General features: G+C 35.8%; 1 pseudogene; it reads right to left on the minus strand.

Annotated features, from left to right (window-relative positions):
• Positions 1-151: 151 nt before the first annotated feature.
• LOC122360816 overlaps positions 152-20141 on the minus strand; it is an 81491-nt pseudogene continuing 61501 nt past the window's right edge.

Here is a 20141-nt window from a genome sequence, read left to right on the forward strand (position 1 = left end):
CAAAGTAATCCCGTGTTTTAGAGAATAAACTTAACTGCGAAAAGTTTCACAAAAAGTCGTAGAGTAGCACAAAAGGGAATGTTTTTAGAATTAAACTAAAAGATATTTTACTTAAAAAAAAAGATAAAGAAAACTTTCAAAAGGCATGTAGTAGATTGTGTATAATACATTTTCCAGCCGATTTTTGACAATGCTTACAAATTTTGAAATAGACATTAGAAATGTGTGAGTCAAATAGACTTTACAGAGTAGAGTGGCTGTGTGTCTCTAGTTCTAAACTGAAGGACTTCTACACATCAGTTTAGAAGTTAGTCACATTTATCAATGTTCCATCATGAGCACCAACTGAAACCCATGACAACACAGAACGTGCATGCTCAAAACAAACAGCCCTGATTGGCTCAGTGCTGGCCTGAGTCACAAGATGTTGACAAAATCATTCAATAAAATTTCAATAAGAAATGACAAAAATGAAATGATAAAAGGAGAGGTATACAATAACATTTGTTTAAAAGAAATTGGTAAAATGTCAATAAATATTAAAATTATTAACAAAAAATCTGGGCACAGTGACATCTCTGATGGATTCACACTTAAAAAATGTAGCATTAACCTTTAATGTTTTTTTTTGTTTTAACATTTATATGCTGCTTTGTCTTGGTGTCACCCGTAATAACAATTCCATTAAGCTTTTATGGCAACTTCTTTCTTGCTTTCTGTTTTTTTCAGTGCTAGGATGATATTTGTCAGAATAATTTTTGGGTGGCCCACATATGTCCATGCCTGTTTGGGTGAGATGGAAAATAACTGAATCCTAATCACGTTCTGAAATTAATTTTACATGATAGAAGATTTTTTTTTTTTTTTGAGATGCAGTCTGAGCTGCTAAAAATGGGCTGAGGTGAATCACTTCCACAGCTCAGACAGCTAAACCTTGACTTGTACACCTAAGAGTGTTTACTGTAGGACAGTACCCTTCAGCTGGGCTGTTAATCAGCAGGCTTACATTTGGCCTTTAATCCACAGGTTCATGCATTTAAAGACGAGACCCAGCAGATGGTCTTGAGAGGCACTCAGAGAACCATATGACAATGTACGACAGCGATATTTATAATGGATTTACAGGTTTAGATGTCAAGGCGCTTGCTGTTGTTTTAAGGATCTACAGACAGCTGTGCATGTTTATTTATATAAGTGTTCAAGGTATTCATCAGTTCAAATGCACAAATAGATCAGCCACACAATTCCTACATTTGTGCACAATCATTTAAAAAAAAAAAGATTATTTGACATCACAGAGCAGGGCCACTCCTCTCAGGATCCAGTATTCTGGCGGGTGACTGGTTCTCAGGTCAACAGCTGCAATGTAGTTCAGGTCCGTTCGAACAGGCTTTTTATATATTGGACATGAATACAAGCGAGGGTCTTTGACACCTTAGAAAAGATACAGTAATGCAGGAATTAGGGTTTGCATGATTTGACTAAAAAGAGAACAAAAAATGCAAAAGATAATCCAATGCATAGTTTAAATGAGTACAAATCACATTAATCTAGGCTGAAATAACAATTCCATCTACTTTAAAGTAACATACAGTGCCCTCCATTAATATTAGAATGCTTAGTAGACATGGGGGTGTGGGGAAATGTATTTGGCTGTTAATGTTACATTTACTAAAATGCAGCCTTTTATTTTTTTAAAACACTAAAATAATTATAAATAACAGAATTTTAAAAAATAAAAAAAATGAAAAACATTTCACAATAATACTGGCACCCCTCCAGGTAATACACCCTTTACCAACACTGAAAAGTTAACCTAAAAGTGAAAAAAAAACTAAAAAAAAAACTGCTGGGTCAAAACAACCCAATTGCTGGTTATGTCCATATTTAACCCAGCATTCTTTTAGAGTTTGTGTTTTATGAGATGACATCTCACACTATGCATAAACCCTGATCTAAACTCATTTGCATATTGAAAAGGAAATAAAATATATTCTGTACTCTGCATGTAGATATCCTAATGTTAAATAATGTGATGTGGCCCTATCAATTACTGATTACTATCAATTCAAGTATTTGGTCACAATAGCTTTATTTGTAATAACATTCTAAATGTACACTACTATTTCATCCAAATAACAACAGCAGGTGGTTAGGTGTTATTCTGTTATTTATCCATCTACCGTTCACTGAAGATTAATCAGCGTAGTAGTCTTTGAGCTATACGCCTGGTTTCACAAAGGGTGCCACAGAACAGACGTTTTTTGTTGTTGTAGTTGTTATTTATTTCTGCTGGAACATGAGCTATCTGTCTGTCTCCTTTAAATGACACTTTGTTCCTTTATTTTCCATTTAAATGTTTTCCTTACCAGATGTTTGCAGCACATTATTTGCCTGCATCTTTATTTTTTTGCACTTTTAAAAATATGGAAGAAAGTGTAATCAGCGAAAATTTTACAACATATATATTACCGTTATTCTCTGCGTACATCCTGACCACGGGCATCATCTCGAACAGTACTTTGGGTTTTGAATCAATGAGCTTGCAGTTCCTGCGGTCCCAGCCGGCCCCTTCCAGGTAGAGGCCATAAACATACACCCCCTCTGCAGGAGGCTGTGTGATGTCATCCTTCATCCATTTTGTAACTTCATTACACAAAACCATACGGTCCAACGCCCACCCTTTGTTAGCGCGAGTGATCTCCTGTCAAGTTAAATGATTAACATGCAGTGTTACTTATTAAACCACTCGAAATAGAGATATTTGAACCCGATTAGAATAAAATTAATATTCAAATAATAAGTAATTGAATATATTTAACACAAAACTTCTTGTTGCTTTTAATGCTCAAATTTGCCTTCCTGCCCCTCAAAGCAATAAACCGATCCATATTGGGAAAAAAAAAACAAGCATTTTTAGCTGTGACTGATATGAAGCATCTGGGTTCTTTCCCTAAGTTTATTCTCAAAGCTGCAGGTGTTGGCACAGAAACACAGCTGAGAACAGAAAACAGGACAGGTGCCCAATTTTAATTAAAAGAATCCTGTGTCGTGCAAGCTGTTTACCCCCAAGGCATTAGCTAGAACGTGTCCCACTGAGCAGATCCCTCACAGCCCAAAATACCTCTAAACTCACTATTACCGATTCCTTGAGGGATATCATGCATTTAGAGACTAATCTGCCACTCAAAAAGTACGCTTAGAGAAAATGTAATATATAATAACATATACTATTTGGTGTAAAACATAAAAAAGCATCAATATTCATTCAGAAGCTCAAACGGAGCATAAATAAGCACCACGTTTGGAGCAGTTGCCGAGGGTTATAAATAAAATAATAATTAAATGACTTTGGTAAGGGAAACATCTGATCAGCTCAAGACATCAAGGAGGAAAAAATACAGTGTAAGTTTTGCAGAAGTGTTTGTGTGATAGTTATCCACCTGTCTCATAGCTGTTAGGAACCCTGTGGGTTGAAGAAGCCTGTCATCCAAAAGCAGTTGGTCGTCCTCAGAAATCCAAGAGTGGAACTGTCGGTTCCGCTCCAGCAACTCTGTGAACCAAAACCCCAACGTGGTGGAAGCCCAGGAGGCCTGCGTACAGACACGCACATAAGCAGATCCACAGTTAACACATACAAAGATAAGATACACGCAAGGCAAGGTTTTCATTCTGCTTTTAGCTATCAAGCATAAAATCAAGTAAAAACCGCTATAAAAATTCATACATATCAAACAGCTCATTGTGTGAGAAAGAAGTAGAAAATAAGTCATTATTAACCCCTAAAAACTCCCCATTATATATGCATTTGTATGAGGTTTCCTTTTAGACACAAAATTCATAGCAGAAGAGTATTTCAATTAACCGTGTTAGGTGATTTACTACGTTTGTCAGTTTACTAGTATTTGCACCATTATGTAACGCCAAAAGAAGCATGACTTAACCAATTTTGCACCTGTGTTATTGCAGATTTTCCCTCACCTGATTATCATTGGCCCCATGCTAATTTGCTGCTCTTGGTAGATTTTAATGGTCATTATGGAAATGAGCTGGCAGGTCTGTGTTCTTTAATTTGCACAATGCCAGCAGATCCCCGCAGAACTTTCTACTCCCATCGTCATTGTCTTATGGAATTGTGGTCTAGTGATAATTTGCCTAAAGCTAGTCCTTAAAATGTGGCCCATTTTTCTATTTTTAACATACATATATATATATATATATATATATATATATATATATATATATATATATATATATATATCATATTGATCGCTGGAGAATTGTGCTTTAACCCTAATCAATGACTGGACTGCTCTTAAATATAAAACAGCAATATTCAGGCGTTTAGGACACAAAATAAGACAAATGCTTTTATTTATGTATGATTTATTTTTTTAAGATTAACTGTTAGATACCAGTGTTTCCTGTCATAGCATAATCATCTCAAAGTAAGAAGAGTGGCTGCGCTTTAAATTATATTATTATAATCATAATTAATATATATCCATCCATCTTTCATCTCTCTCTCTCTCTCTCTCTCTCTATATATATATATATATATATATTTTTTTTTATATATATCGACCTACACTAAGACATGAAAGTACAACACGGCCTATAATAAGGCACATATTTAAAATTCACACATCAACACATGCAGATTCAGAGTAAGTTACAGCCTGATTGTTATTCAGAAGGCATTATTTTCAATTAGCTTTTGATTAGCTTAGCTTGAGTAGCATATGAAACGCAGAGTTAGGCTAAATAGACACCAAAATATGTTTTTTTTTTTTTATTTCTTACAAGATTTTCAAAATGTGAGAGGCCACGTGTCATCTTGTGGCGTGTACCCAGCCTTGGAGCTGTTGTGCTGCTTGGCTGTAGCTAATGTGAAGAGTCAAATAAACCTGTTTGCTATCCTCATGGATTTGACAAACAGACATAATATTTAAAACATATATAAATGTTAACGCTCAAAGCTAAATAGTCTATATGCTAAACAGTATATACGCACACATGACAGCACATTAAATTAAAACAACATGCCAATTAAAAAAAATATTATGTGCATGTGAAAATGATTATTATGTGCAATAATTATTTTAATCTTCCTCACATTTTATGGGCCTTATGATATCTTTTTAACTTGTTTATTTATTTATTTATTTATTTTTTACTGTCTAATTACTTTTTAATAATAAGACTTTTTATAAAACAGTGTAAATTTGTAACTTTGCAGGCAGTAACAGGTGAAGCGTTCATGTTTTGTGAAGCAGTCACCTTTTTCCAGCGTGCAGGTATCCGGGGCATACATGCAGTCCAGTGCGTCTCGCAGATTCTCACTCATAATGATGGTTCCATCAATGGCCAGCTTCAGGTCACTCAGCGTGTTTCTGACCAGAACAATCACTCTCTGCATGCGATCAATCTCCTGCCGCAGGAAAATGTTCATGGGCTGAAGGGGACCCATGCTCATCAATCTTTCTCTGACCTGGATAAATGATGCAATTTGAATGAATAACGAAGGATGTCGTTTTGTACAAGTGCTTAGCCCTAAGAACATTTGCTAAGACTGTACTGCATTGCATAGCATTGTTTAAGCTATATGCATGGTTCAGTGAATGCATCATTAATTTGCTGGTGGAGACAATATAATAGAGATCACAGAATAATGGAGATGACAATTGCATGATTTTTTTCTGCCATAATCAATAGAAAATGTACACAAACACTTCAGAATTTAGGTTTGAGAGGTTTTATAGGTCACTGCAAAGAACAAACGATTTTATTTCCATGTAGCAACACATTTTTTTGTTCATTATAATATAGTTATAATATTTTCAGAAAGCAGGGCATAGTGATTTTTTCCATCACTGAGTTTTAAATATTTTAGGAACGCTCCTGATTGATTCTTGCCGTTGTGAGAGATTAGAAAAGCAAAAAGCCCTTGTGCACCCCAAGGCACTTTTTTTTTTTTTCTGCTGCCTTGTTAATTTGCAGATAATCAAAAGGGAATAGCAGCCAATTACTGCCTATATGTTTCACAAGCACCTGCAGTTTGGCGTTAGAACATTTGTGAGGCTCAAAAAAGAAAATGCATTAGCGCAGGCAGTCTGTGACCTCAGCACTATCCGTCAACCCTGAGATTGTCCCTTTAGGACTCGAGCTCCAGACAGCAAAGGCCATTTGCTCCCATTGGGCTATGAGCTCTCCATCAACCATACAAAATTTTGCTGCATCACTGTTGCCCAGTCTGAAGCTTTACCTCAGATGGTACAAAATCTGGAGGCAGTTTCTCCAGCATGTCATCTGCAAGCCGACCCACAATCGCCTCCCTGGTCTCTCCGCCTCCGCTGGAGCTGTCCTTTGGTTGGATGCTCAGGATAGTGTCTAGTACATCTTTGGCGAGTTTACTTTGGTAGGTGATGTCTGCATTTGGGTGGAGGCCGAACACCTCAGGGGTGTCATATGTGGGGAGACCCTGCAGGAGAGAGAGAGAGAAAGAGAGAGAATGCAAACAGTATAGTACCAGGATAACCAGGATATTCATTTATCATCTGTAAATCCAATTTATTTCAATCACATAAATTAACTAACTGAATCTTTCTTGTTCCGCAGGTAGCCATAATTAAACAATGTTAATACTATTAAATCATACAAAAAAAATACATGCAATTAATTAATAACTATGCTAAATGTGCATAATTGGATTTAAAATGTATATATTGTAATAATTAAGTTGTAAACTGTTGTAAATCAGTCATCTCATATTATACATTCATTCATCATAATTTCCATTCAACAGCTTCCAGTAGATAAGAGAGATGCATAGCTGAATGAAAGCCAGTGTACACATCTTTGTTTCTCAAGGAGTTTTTATATGTGGTATCATTTACTAATGGTGATAACAGCATTGTGTGTTACACACTGAACATGTATGCTGTGACTGAACAGACTGGCTCCTAGAACTGTGTTTGTCATTGAGTCTGAGAGAATCATCCTGCTGTGAGTTGGGGCTAAAAACATCCATCACAATCAGCTCAGACAGAATAAAGCTCAGCCGTACTCTGCCGGCAGCTGTGCTGTTTCTCTCACGAGGACACCACTGCTTTACATGACTCACTGCTTTTAATGTACAACTGAAATAAGGCCAGTGGGCTGACTGGGCTGAGGCTGGTTAGGTTCCTCTGGCACCTGAATAATATGAAGTAGTATATATATATATATATATATATATATATATATATATATATATATATATATATATATATATATATATATAAGTAAAGACCAAAGGAGAAGTCAAGTATTAAAAAGGCTTTTTATCAACTGTAATAATCAGTATGTTTCTATATATGCGTAAATAAAGCTGATTCATCTGCAATGAATATATATATATATATATATATATATATATATATATATATATGTGTGTGTGTGTGTGTGTGTGTTTATTATGTCATTTATGTAAATATTAGGTATTTACAAGTAAATGCATTTATATGTTTATTTTCCTATATTCAATATTATATGTACATGTCACATCTCTGGACTTTTGTTGTTGTTTTTTTCGTGTCTCGAGCCATGTGCTGTCTGTGACCCGCCTTCCCATTGTGTTTAATTGTCTTCCAGCTGTGTCTCGTTAATTTAGTTAATTTCCCTGTGTATTTAAGCCCTGTGTTTTGTGTGCACGTGTGTCGGATTATCAACGTTACAATGTGCAATGTGATCAATGTTCAACGTTACTATGCTACAATGTTACTCTGTTTTGTTCCCGAGCTCTTTTTCGTGGTTTTTGTTTTGCCTTTGTATATATTTTGTTTGGATTAAATCTATTTAAGCTTATTGTATCTCGAGTCCCGAGCGCTCCTTTTCTCTCCCGAGAAAACCACGAAAAACGTGACAGTACATATATTTAATATAAAAACATAACATATTTTTATTAAATATATACATGCACGTGCTCACCTTCATTATATACTGTGTATAATTATGTATCATAACTAATCATTTGACAGCACTAATATACATATTAGCGGATGAATCAGCTTTATTTACACATATAAAAACATATTGATTATTACAGTTGATAAAAAGAAGGGCCTTTTTTATACTGGCATTACAAAGATAACTATTTTTGTCAGACTTCTCTTTTGGTCTTCACTTTCTGTTAGCATATACAAACTGTGCCATATGCGACTTGGGTCATGAATATTAATTCATTTATGTTCGCCCCAACTCATTTGCTAAAAGAGGGCTGTTGGAAGACCTATTACCATTTACTGTCTGCTCTAGTTAAAGCGCATTCTTAACATAATTGTCAGAGACTTCTGTGTGAGGGAAAAAGAAGAACTTCCACTAAAGTTGAAACAAACGCTTGATTCAGATTTAGATAGAAATACTTAGATTTACAGTTTATGATTTTCTAGACAAGTTAAAAATTATTTTCAGAAAAAAAGAAAAGTCAAAATGAAGTGAGTTTTTGCTTGGAACAAGCAACGTAATCTACCAATGGTGTAAGCTAAATAATTAAGCAAAACAGCAAAAATCTTTATAATAACCTTAATCTTTAAATATTATTTTGCTTACACCACTGGCAGATTTTTTACTTCCTTTTAAGCAAAAGCTCAGTTAATTTTGACTTGTTTTTCTGAAAACAAGACACTAATTTATACTTGCCTAGCAAATAATATTTAATTAATTGTGGATATCTGGGGTCATTTATAAAATGTTGTACAGAAACCATCCTAAATTAGATTTTATGATCATTTCTCGGATATGTGTACTTGTGAATTATAGAATGAATGTACAAACTAAAAATGCAAGCAAGTCTGTCTTTTAGGTGTGAAATATATGAATTGCAAATGATCTTGTACTTTGCACGCAAATAAATGGTTTCAGCTTTCTGTCTTGTAAACAACTCCTAATTAATATCATTAACATGTAAAATATAGCAGCGAGTTGCAAGATCAGCTTACCTTTTGAAAACATGCAATGCCTCGACAATAAAAAAGTGTGTGTGTCTGCTCAGACCCTGACATGACTCTAAGCACTTTTCCACGTCAATTTTTATAAAAATGCGTACGCACACTCAAGTCTCTGCATACAACTTAATAAATGAAGTCCCTGGACTGGAAACAAGACAAAAAATCTAAGAAAGAGAAGAATTTTTGCAGTGTATACACTTTTAAGGGAAGGTACTTTACATTATGCAAAGCTGTTGCCTAATTTATTTCAAGATGATGTACAGGGAATGTGTTTCTACTTGGAGCATTGTAAGTATTGGTACTCAGTATTGGCCGATGTTCTTACAAATGTTTACTGGTCAGACTAGCCAACAGCCTACAGTTTGGCAACAGATGACCACTGTCTATCTCACTTAAATTTCTCACCTCTTTCTGGCAGCAAAACCTGTATAACAAATAGTACTGACTTCAATGGGAGAAAATGAGCAGTTTCGTTGGAACCTTGTATCTCACCTGCACATATTGAAGGTACTGGTCCACGCTATTGCATCTGGGAATACTGTAGTCTTTGTAGAAGTTGAAATCAGGGCTGAACATGTTTTCATTGAACCACACCTTTGCAAAGGTGTTCAAGAGGCGCTTATCATAGTCATCAGTCACCCTACCGCCATACTGGATCTCGCCAATCATGTATCGTACGGTGTTCCATGACACACCCTGTAAAAATACTCATTTAAAATAAAATGCCAGGTGCTAAGTCTATTTGAAAACATTGACAGATTGAATTGTAATTATAAAAGTAAAATCTTTAAATCTCAGCAAATACTAAATAAAAAACCTTACTGAAATGAGTTTATGACATATTTAGTTGATTTCATTTTATTTCACAATTGTGATGCCAGTAACACAGCTGCTCCATAATGCAACTCTTACCTTCTTGATGTCCATATCATCCAGGTGATTCTGGATGAACTGTACTGTTGCGTTGAAGTCAGCCTGGTTAAACTCATAAGGAATGTTCCAACCTAAAGGTCCGTATTTTACGCCTTTCTTGGACAGTGGAATGGAGGAATGCCACTCCGTACAACATAGGCCTCCACTGGACCATGTTACTCACATCCAGAAGATCCTGACTGATACCTGGAAGATATTAGGCAATACCAGTTTTCAAGTTTTATTATTATTAACACCCACACACCTTTTTATTCATGAAACTGACAGATCATTAACTTGATTATCTTTGAATAATGAGGATATTCTATAAATAATCATCCAGCCCAGATCACTATAGCTCTATTAATGTTTCTAATTCATCAATAGCCTCAAGTGATGGCTGAATCTTTCATCTCAAACAGGCAGAGTAAAAAAAAGGTTCTAAGATAGCCTGAGCTTGACAAAGAGTCATGGAAAACTGACAGCTGAAGAAAGACTAAATATCTAGAGACGCCAGGCTCACCTCCATAAGTCCTCTTAAGTCCAGCTTTCAATCCCTGAGGAGGCTCGTTGGTAAATTTGATTGACATCTGCAGGAGAGTGATAGGAAAATATCTGTGAACCTCAGTGGTCATCCATAGTCTGAAGGTGTCATGAACGCTGTCTGTCTCTGTGATTGTATCCATGAGTTCATCCATAAAATGCAGACCCAAATGACAGTTCTGAAGCAAAGCCCATCCTCCCTAATAGAAAAAAGAATAATTAAATAAATATTAATATTTTTTGGAGGGAATCAGCCTAGGAATGACATATTGTTGTTTCTGAATATATTAAGCTGGCACAGGAGCAGGTTTTAACATCAACAGTGGTTGAGTATGTACATACATTAGCCATAGAGTGCTGCAGAAGTTTGCGTGCATGAACCTCCTGCCCTTGTCCCATTGAGACGTAACGGGTTTCAATTCTCTGTCGTTTTCCCAAGGCTATGATTGAGTCTGTTGGGTCTGAACCCATGGACAGGAAGCAGATAAGAGGAGTGCGAGGGTCCGACTCCTCCCAGGTCTTCTCCAAGTCCAGAATCACTCCTTCAGCATATCTCTCCCCCATTGAGTGCATGATGTACTTTCGTGCCTTTCAATTACATAGTAAAAAACAAACAAACAAACAAGTAATTATTCTGATGAACTGAATTAAATTAAATTAAAGTGAATTCATAGTGAAATTTTATCAGCTCTATTTAGTTCAAATTTAATTTGGGTCAGTTAGGTAGCAGTGATGTTGTTCATCATTGGTAAAACTAGTTCAAAGGCAGCTCTACTGAATAAAATATATTGTGCAGGTCAACTCAGTCAAAGTTTTGCTCTCAACCAATAATGTATTCACTATCACATCAATAGTGATAATTGTCTTCAAGCCCTAAATGAGCTGAAAATCAATTAGGTGAAAGCAGAGTTGAAAAGGAGAAACCTCCATTAAACGGTAATAAAAAATATTGTAACACTGGCTTTATTACATTCATACCTGAGCAATGGTTCTATCTGGACACCAGGATCGAATCAAAAGCAGTCGCCTGAAACAGTCCAAAGCCTGATCATATGCGTTTGGGATTGGTTCTTCTTCTGGTGCTTCACGATCAAACCAGTTCTTCCACTGTTTCTCATGACGCGTTAATCTGTTAATGCACATGCACACATATCCACAAAAGTAAATGATTCTGATACATTGAAATGGTTCAATAAACTATGCACAAAATAAAAATATTCTGAATGTTTTGTCTAAAAACTCTAAAGACAAAGACTGAACATAATGAGGCAAGCATGAATTTCTTGTATGTTATGACATGTATTGCATAATGCGGTCTTGTGTGTGGATTAACAGTATTCCTGTAGTTGCAGTGCACCAGGAACGGTTAATTAAACAAAAGGTTTTTAATCTGATTTCTTTCAGCCACAAGTAATTGATTTAGAGTTTGCCAAAGTGAGCTCATTTCACACTGCATTGAGCATGAAGTTCCCTTGGGCAGTCATGGCCTGCCAATCAGCTGTCAGTATGAATGGCTGTGAATGTATTTGTGCCTCTATGTGTGTGTGTGTGTGTGTGTGCAGACAAGATGAATCAAATATTGACATGTTTACTGCAAAGCAGGAGCAGTGAGATAGATTTAATGAGGAAAGGGAGCTCAAAGCGACAGATACTCTCTCTCTCTGTGTGTGTGTCTTCCATATGTTGATGTATCTGATCCTTTAAGAAACCATGAGTGTATAAGTGTGACCACACACCTGATCTAGAATGTCAGAGAACTGCCACAGTTTGCTTAGCTCCACCAGGTTAAGCCATGTTATGTCCAGAATCCACTTTGAAGCTTTGGTTGGACAGGCCTTCAGGTCAAGTGAAGCACCTCCTAGGCAACATCAAGAAAACATATCAGATGCAGTGCTTCCTGCCTTTTTATTATGATGTTTTATTTATTTATTTGTTTGCTTGTGTTTTTGTTTATTGAAGCTATTATTGCCTATATGGTGTACTAGCTTACTTGATATAGTACAGAATTTACAGAAGTATTATGTGAAATTTAAAGGTTGTATATATTAATATGAACTAACAATAAACAATGTTTATTATGCCATTATTATTTACTAAACGTTATATTATCATTAACAAAAATTATAATTTGATTCACAGGTTACTGAATGTTAAAGCACAGAAAAAATGCACTGTATATATGATTTGATTTCTTTAATGAGTTAGAGGCTGGCAGATAAATTTGGAAAGGAAAATTACAGATATTACAACAAAAACTCATATAACTATTCCCAGTTTCCTATACTCATATAATTTATACTGCTGTATTCATCCTACATTTTAATTAATAAAATACCTTTTTATTACAATCATCTTGCTTAAATAAAGAAGTTCTTCTCTGTTCTTGGAAAACTAAATGGGAACCTCTTATTGTGAATAAAATATCTCAAAAATATCTCAAGAAAAGCTCACGTCTTATGGAAACAAAATGTGACAAACTACAGTGCAGCAAAGGGACAGGGTTGAGGCTCTCACAAGAGTGCATTAAAGAACAGAATGGTATTAACTGGCTTGACGTGCACTGCTAGCACAGAGAATCAAATCGACCTTCTAGGTAATGGGCCACTTCACTGACCACAAGGCTACCTGATCTCTCAGTGATTAAATTTCGGATCTGATGCTTTTACGAAGCAAAACCACATGAACCAGCATGATAATCACATAGTAATTCATCAATCTGCAGAATCACCAAGGACTCCTTGTGAACAACATGTACAGATCATAAATTGAAAAGAGCCATTAAATATGATTTTGGAAAGCATCTTACCTAGAAAAAAGGTATTCAAAAAAAAGCTTCTAACGGCAAATCCACAGTCTGCTCTCTCCTTATTCTCTTTATTGTGCATTTGGTTTGAAATCTTTTAAAAAAAGTCCAATAATATGCTACTGGATTTGTATGGTCAGGAATAGTCCTAGTAATTCATTTCTGGTCTATGTAAAAAATAAATCAGTGATTAAACCAGGAATTTTTTTTTCCAAAGATGTGGCTACACTTATGTCTCAATTCATGTGAGTACGCACCACACAATGTACTGCATCAGCCTTGTAAATCATAACATGTACTGGCAGTCAACCTCACAGAGTGTCACAGGGTACCTCTGTGCTTCATTCATAGCACACTAATAGTTCTAGAAGCCTAGTCCTGATGTGTTTCTGCTGTTCAGCTCTGCCTGAACCCCCTGCTCCAACAACTGCCTTAACACCTCTCTCTGTACCCAATTAATAATGGATTCATGCAGCAAGTTATATAGATATGTACATAACTGTTGTCCAATCATATTGGAAGACTGATTATTCTCTTACTGAAAATCCTAGAAAACAAAGAAAATATTTTGCCCAGACCCGAAAAACAGAGAAAAACAAGAGTGAGAGAGACTTGTGGGAGCCGGGAAGCTTTCTGACCTTTAATGAGGGTCAGAAACTCTTCGTGTTTGACCCTGTTGCTCTGCATGTCGATCTTGAGAGTGAGCAGCAGGGTGAACAGGAACTTGTGTTCTTCGTATAACCCCCGAGCTGCATACTTGTGCACCTCGAAGGTCATGTACTCAATGATGTTGGCGATCCGCTTGCTTGTGATTGGACTCTTTGAGGACCTACTCCACAAGAGAATGACACAAGGTTACAAAGGATTTACTGATAATGGACTTCTACTCACTGCATTTTCACATCTCACATGGACAACATGACCAATAAGGACTTTTTTATGACACCAGTGTCATGTGAATATACATTTTACTATTGCCAAGACAACATTTCATGGTGGGATCAATGTAAGCACAATATGGGCTTGAGGTATAAGGCCTTGCTGTTCTGATTTTAGTAAGTCTGAATTAGCTCATATATCATATATATCTGTTTGGGACTAGTTCAGAGTAAAAAAAGGTATTTCACACCATGAAAGTATGACTGGGTGATAAAAAATAGTTTAATCTCATGCCATTTTGAGAAACTAAGTTAAATGGGGTATGAAATGACAAATGAGTTTACTTAGCCAAGGACAAGTCGAACAAGCCCAGGAACTGGCGCAGAGAGGTCTGATACATCACGTTCACCATGCTCATCTCCGTGATCAGAAAGTACAAAATGCTTCCTCTTGTGGCAACTACACACAGAAAAGAAGGTGTCAACAAAGACCCTGTTTGCATGTGGTATTAATATCCATCTGAGAAACAACTAGACATGGTACTTTTTTCAGTGAATGCTTATTTTGTGTATTATTGCATCTGGGTCTGACTGCAAGATTAAAGATTTAACCAGAGTTTTTCAAACTCTTTTGAGTCTCTTACTGCTCAGTTCTCTGAAATACTTGATTCTGATTGGTCGTTCATGCTAGGTACTTTGTGGCAGGGCTGCTATACAAATCCAAACTTCCATTACAATGTTGCTAAAAAATGATTGAGATGAGCAAGGACAATAGCAATTTTAGACAGAGTGCACGCAAGTCACTCGTTTGCTATTCAAATTGATGAATCAACCAACATTTTGGTTGTGATAACAGATGTGTTTCTATAGCCTGGATCACACAGAAGGGGTTTGACTGGAAAAATTGTGTAGGTCTTTAAACAGATGGCGTGGTCTCTATGACTGATAGCATGATGGGGGTTGGTAGGAAAAGTATCTAAGGTGGAATGGTTCCACTGTTTATACATGACTTTCAGTGATAGACATTACTGAAGAATCTTGGGAAGAACAATTCATTTTAAGTTTAGCTGCTTTCAGTCTTTTGTGACCAATTAAAACCATACAATTGTGAAGAGGCTTTCAAGACGTTTTTAAGTTTGCCAGGAGGTGCACACATATCTACAGGATATATTTCACTGCATCTGGATACCGTAATATCAGGATGACTCAAGTGTGACATTAAATATTCAATAAAAGATTCTGTTTACCACAGCGTTTGCTCAATTAATAAAAAGAGAATAAAATCAATAAACTACAGTACATTTTACATCTTTAATTGTTGCTTGCTTAAAAAGGGAGAGGGTGTTGTAAAGAATATCAGAAACAACAATGGTTGATTAAAAGGTCAGTAGACAAGCTCTAAGCACCCACCGGGTCTATATTCCTCACGGGCCGCATTGATCTGGATTTCAGTCTCAGCCGCGATCTGGAGTTTCTGTGTGACCTCTTCTGCAGTGCGTTTCGTGTTTCCCAGCACTGTGATGAGGCTCTCGTCATCCACCAGGGAGCCCTGCGTGCTAGTCAACCTAAAAAGTAAATTATCCTCCAGTTCCTTCATTTTACGTTTATTGGCCGTCACATCCTCCAACAGGTCAGTCCGCTCCTTCTCCAGTTCCTGACAAATCCAGACACATTGCACAGTAATTTCTCGCTACACAACCCTAACTTTATAATTTAGTTATTAATTGGCATATACATTTTAATTAAATTGCCTGTTTTATGTCACTTGCTGTGTAACCATAATAGACAAACGCATTAAAATCATTTAATCCTGATGCACATGGACAGAATGACATGTACAATTTGTAATAAAATAACATTAACGTGTCTAAATTGTTCTTTTGGGGCTATACAGCCCTGATCTACTTTTCATTCATACTGATATTTTTTGAGCGCAGCACAAAAATCACAGTAGTGATAGTATAATGTAATATTGGTTGTTATTGTTATCTTTATTCTAAAAATTTAAATATGATCATGCAGTAGTAATAACTTTCAATAGTAAATGACTCTGTTCTGCATATTTTGAGATGGCCTAATTAATGAGGCTTTATTTATTAAATTAATGTAATTTTTTTAATAATAATAAAACATTCACATGATTAAGATGTATTATTTATTCACACTTTAAATGTAATATTTGTAATAGAATGTTAAAATGATTTTGTTAAAAGCAATATTTTATAAAAATCCTTTTAATACAACTCAAAACATATAAAGTCAAAAGCCATTTCCTGTTTCTGCTCTACACACACACACACACACACACACAAACACACACATGCACACAAACACACAAGTCTTCTGTAAAAAGTACTTGAGTGGGAATGTTCTCTGGTAGACACACACATGACGTACATGTACATGACAAGTCAATGACTTACATATTTTAAAAATGCAGTTTAAACCTTTGACAAAAAAATGTTGAGATAACAGGCCAGTGACAAGGAGCTGAACCATGAGTCTGAGACCTGAGTTAAGTGCCTAATTTTCTATCTTCAGAATAGTATGACAGTAAAGTATACAGTCAGTTTTGCTTGGTTAGCTTTCACAATCCTACCATTACCAGTCAAATGCTTTTTTTGGCTGTTCAGTCGTTCCTTTTCAGGCCCCCATCAGGCAGAGATGACTAACTAGCCTCAGGAGAGGCCATGGAGCTATTATAATTCAGATCGGTGCTAGGCTGCAATCTGTACTCTTATTAGGCTGAGTGTAAAGAGGTGATATGGGTTTCAGGCCCTTATTCCTTACTGACAAATCAATGTCCAGGAGTGAATATGTTCTGAATGTCACTATAATTTTCTCTACCTGGAAATCTGCAGGCACTATCAAAGCCCATCTGGCTGTGCTAGGCTGAAATGAGCTGAGATGACAGTGATTCTCCATAACAATGTGCAGTACTGCAAGATACCTGTAGCTTTGATTTAGTTCCTTCTTAAGCTTAAGCTGGGCTCCAATTGGAAGTGCTATGCACATACTTTATACTCTATGTCAAGCCCCATAAAACATTTAAATAAATAAATAAATACATCAAACAATACTATGTAAAATTTTGCTTTAGAGTAAATCATGTTTTTTTGTTTTTTTTATTATATTAGCAACACTTTATAATTAGGTCCAACATTAATCAATGCATAGTTAAATGAACTAACTATGAGCAATATATTTTTAAAGATTAATAATAATAGTGTCACACCCATGGACATTTTGTGTTTGTGTTCATTCTCCATGTACTGTGTGACCTAGTTTCTGTCTCAGGTTTTATTGTCATTATGTTCTGGTGTGTCTTTTAATTATCATAAGTTGCGTCCTTTTCACCGTTTCTTAGTTTGGTCTTGTCTATACTACATATGTGTGTGTACATCTAAGTGTGTGTGATACCTTTCTGTGCAAGATTATCTCTGTGTGGAGTAGTAAAAGACTGTTTATTGTGAACTTTCATCTTTGTGTGTTTCTTCCTACACAGCACCATGACAAATATCTCATAACCTAACCTTAATGCTTTATTTGGCAGATTAGAGCTGAACAATACATTACTTTTTCCGACAATCTAGCAGTATTGTATATATTGTACAGATTGTTCAATTCTCATCAAAAGTGACATTTAAAGCCCTAATATTAAGAAATGTGTATTGTGCAAAAGTAGTATGGCAAATAAAGTTTCATTAAGTGTTGGGTTATCTCAGTAAATGTTAATGGATTTTTACTACTCTTAGTATGAAATATAATTATATGCAATAATATATGGAGTTATTTCTATATAAAATGGCAATAATATTGTTTAAATTTGATAAATTTGTTGATTTGTCGATATGACAAACAAACAGTTGAGATTTGCTTTATAGTATGTATCAAGTAATGTGCACCTCTGGTTGAATATACTTGTAGTATGCTAAATTTAGTTCAAATAAATGCATTACAGTACTTTTTAAAACAGTATTTTACATGGAATCATTTTAGCAGGGCTGAGGAGTTGTTAGATAAAACCCTTGAGTCTCCACGACTATGTTAAATGTTAGTAGTCTCTCAGTGTACAAAGAGTACAAATTAACGCTCTTTGTCCAGTGACCCTAAAAATGACAGAAGCACTTACTACATCTCACTTGCTTTGCCTGTGCCATAGAAGATCTGAGATTTTCTTTTTTTTCCATGTAGGAGCATAGGGACATTTATCAGGAACACAAAAGTATACGTGAAAAAGCATATCTTTGAATGCACCACCAAAAGCTTTAAATAGCCTTTTCTAAAGAATGACTTCACACTGCATGTCAAGCTTTTCTCTAAATTTACGCTACAATTAACTAAAGTGATTTACAAATTTGAAAAAGAAAAACAGCCTATTTATAAAAGAAAAAAAACAACACCCACTGGCCATTTCAGCAGAAGACTGAATGATGCTCAAGAGGTGAGTGGTAATCTACTTTGGCTAGTAGTGGCCACTTACCTGCCTTTCAGGAAAGACTTATGGTTGAATCACCTAATTGCTATTTTAAAGTCCAGCAAAGTTTAAAATAGCCCCCTAACACACATTTCAGATCTTTATTATGTCCATTTTGTAACACACAAAGGAACCATACCTGCTTCTCAGTGAGAATAACTCTTCCCAGTAGCTGATCTTCCAGGCCCCTCATAGTAACGGTGAAGTCGATAATGGATGTCCGTGCACTGATCTCAGGAGTGTATGCTGGGTTGGGCAGCTTGGTGGTCACATAAAGACGGAAACCCTTCATTACATCCACTTCTTTATCACCTACTTTCACCTGATGACAAGAATGAGTCAGAGATTTAAGATTTAAAAGGATTTTGAAGAGCTGCTCTGACATCAATGTAAAAACATGAAGTATTTGAAGAGTAATGACACACTAGAGTGCACACTAGAGTTCCATATCCCAAGATGCTTTTTGAGAGTAACAAAGATTTAAATATTAAAAGAGCCTTAGAGAGAAGTTACTAAATAGAGCTGTGTTAATGACCTTCCTGACATAAAAGGTGTTGGTGAAGTTGTTTAAAATCATGCCCATTATCTCAACAGGGAGTAACTAATTTTATTTCTGTGCCAATTAACAGAAATAGAATGCACAGGGCTATGGTTTGATTATTATGCAGTGGTTTGACAATGATAAAACAACATCAATGTCTTCCGTCCAGACTCTGCTATATATAATGTGTGATCAGGTGTTCGCACCTTTGTATTAATAGAGCCGACTAGTTAAACCTGTCAGAGCTTTTTCCGGTTCTTGCTATTTCCACTTCTTTTTTGAACGTGTGAAGCAGCTGCCATGTGAGATGGTGAACAGCGTCACATTTTTAGAGCGACTGGAAATTTGATAATGAGATCAAGGAAAGATGCCTAAAAGATCATGACTGTCACTCACAATCGTGTCCTGCACTAGCAGTAAACAAGCTCGAGCAGCTGGTGTCGTCAAGAAATGGAACAGCACAGAGGATCCGTACATTCTTTTTCAGGATTTTAATTTTAAGCTTATGTAAAACAACTGCTCTTTCAGATTACTTGCTGTGTCCTACTTGTCTATGATTTTGTACATTATGAATATCTTTCCAAGAAGCATAATGATGGAGACATTGTTGAACAACGTTGAATACAGTCATAACTAATTTGTTATATAATTTAACTTCAAAAAAAATAATGAGAAGGAGCAGACATTCTGTACCAAATGCACAGTATTTTCTAATTATACAAAGCAATCTTGTTCAGTTCCTAGCATGTGTTCAATGAAAATTAAGGATTTGTTCTCTTTTGCGAAATTACTGGAACTGCTGAGGACAATGATGCTACTTTTAATAATACTGTCTATTTCCCTCAAGGAATATAATTTTGTTCCAAATATTTTGTTCCAAACCCGTAAGACCTTCGTTCATCTTCGGAACACAAATTAATATATTTTTGATTAAATCAGAGAGCCATCTAACTATCCATAGAAAGAAATACAAGTTGTATTTTAAATTATCCCAGATCCA

The sequence above is a fragment of the Puntigrus tetrazona genome, chromosome 16, assembly GCF_018831695.1.
Source record: "Puntigrus tetrazona isolate hp1 chromosome 16, ASM1883169v1, whole genome shotgun sequence".
In the NCBI taxonomy this organism is placed as follows: domain Eukaryota; kingdom Metazoa; phylum Chordata; class Actinopteri; order Cypriniformes; family Cyprinidae; genus Puntigrus; species Puntigrus tetrazona.